Raw genomic sequence first — 2,258 nt, 5'->3', positions numbered from 1 at the left:
TATGTTTTTCTGTCACACAGAGCTGATATTGCGACCGCGTAGCACAGAAAAACTAAAAATGAAAACGAAATTCAATAAGCTCAACCACGATGCACCTGCCGAAAGACTGCGCTGCAACCGACCCGAACCAGTAACGCCTTGAATTTCTTACAAGATAATTTGAAACGCGACTATAAACCAAGACTTTCAACAATAAAATAGCATCCAAAGAGTCCGCCTCATCATCGAAAGTGGCCTACAGAAATGGTACGCAGGTCCTCCACCAGGTGGCACTACATGCGGCAGCTGACGAACGTCGGGAATCACCGTGTCTGTATCAGCAGCAAAGCAAATAACTTAAAGCGATTACAAGCCTCTCGCTTCTTAAGGGCAGTTTTCGTATGGCAAAGGGCATGCTTCAACTCCTTAAACTGCGAAGGGTTGAAGCCAACACGTGTAACGTTACGCATTCGTCGGCATTTCATGATAACTAAGCAGCACCGGACGCTTTAGCGTTTCGTTCGAATAAGCAGCTTAGATATCTCTATGAGCACTGGCGTCTAAACTCATAAGTCTCTTGTACGTATCAGCATCTAGCGTGTACTTGTAAGTGGACTAATAATCCTTAACAGTAATCTCGGCTATATTAATTGACCAGGGCATGGTCGCAGCAGTCGAGAAAGGCATTGGTTTAATTTCTATGAACGAAAATCCACTATAACGAAACTCCGACATTCTTAAGCACCGTGTGGCTTCAATGCCAACGCGCCTGGTAGACAACAGATACAGAAAAATAAAAAGAAAAAACTGAGCACAACGTAGCAAGCATTGTAGCAAGCCAGAAAATCACGGAGTGCACACAGCAGGATGGCATTAAAGTAATTAAAAGGGCGCTTTTTTAACGCATATTCGAAGGTTGCACAGCCACCTTGAAAGCAGCCGCAGTTTAGCTCCTTGAAAGTCCTCATACAGTTACTATTGCAAAAGCTGGGACAATAGCAACCGAGAACCTTGCTGAGGGTCAGACTTCCAGCCCACCGATCGCATTGTCCTGCTTACGGAGCCGCTTGTGCTTCTTCGATCAGGTGCGCACGTGAACTTCTGGATAACTTTTTTGCAACTACCGCAGCATAAAGCACTTCAGAATAAACGAAGACGACAACGTCGTTATAGCTCTCCATCAGCAAAAAGTGAAGGCTAACAGTAATTTACAGATGCGCTGTCTAATTGGCGCAAGTGAGAGCGTACCCTCCGTATTTCCGACGTGGACTAAAATTGTTTTCAATCAATTCCTCTGTAGTTATCGAGATAGTTATTCGAGAAAAATTAACACTCTGGACGATCACGTGTTCAGTAGCCTTGGGCTGTGGATTTCTTTTGATGATGTATGCTTTTTTGACGCCCTCTGGTGCAGGCGCGGTTTTGCCACTAAACCATAGTGGCAGGATTCTTCGCAAGGCTTTGAGAGAGGCTGCTACAGCATAATTGATATGCGCTTCTCGTCAATTTTTAGCAGAACTTGCCAAAAGGACATCGGGATAGTCGGTAATTCACATCCAAGATTAAAAGAAAAAAGCAGCGATAAAAAGACACAGGGAAAGTGTGGTTTTGTTTTTCTATTAAGTGCCCTTGTGTTATTTTCGGGCTGTTTCTTCCTTCAATAGAATCATTACGCACGCCGGCGCTAGCTTCGTTCTGAGCATTGTATAATGCTAGCTCACGGAAAAAATTATGCGTACTTGAAGGCATATGTTGCCGAAGACATCCTCTACACATGTTTATATTTCCACGGACCTGGCTCGAGCTACCTGCGCGCTAAGCCGTGACGAGGACGAAGTGGTCGCGTTCGCGTGAGGCGCGCTCGAGCTGGCTCTGTTCTGGGCGATTAAAAACCTCGGCCGTTCTGCGGTCCCCCTCTACGTCTACGACTGTTCTCCGTCTGGCCTGTGACATCTGGTGGAGGTCGCTTGGGTATTCTCGGCTGATGCTCCATCCTTCCTCGGAGAGCCGAAGCACAAGCCCGGTGCCTCTTGTGCGAACCCCCGTCCATCGTGTCAGCCGCAGGCTCCGCGGCTTGTCTCCAGAATTCGGACTCCAGCCTCAAGAGAGCGCACCCATGGCTACGACCACGGCAGCAAGGTCAGACAGCGCCCCGTTCATACCTGCTTCTTTTGTGAGCCTGCAAAATCCCCGGATCCCGAAGCCCTTTCACGGCGGATACTCGGAGGACGCCCAAGACTGGCTTGATCAGTTCGAGCGCGTTGCGCGTTTCAACGGCT

Source organism: Amblyomma americanum, chromosome 7 (genome assembly GCF_052857255.1).
Source record: "Amblyomma americanum isolate KBUSLIRL-KWMA chromosome 7, ASM5285725v1, whole genome shotgun sequence".
Taxonomy (NCBI): domain Eukaryota; kingdom Metazoa; phylum Arthropoda; class Arachnida; order Ixodida; family Ixodidae; genus Amblyomma; species Amblyomma americanum.
Note: the sequence above shows the minus strand (reverse complement) of the source record.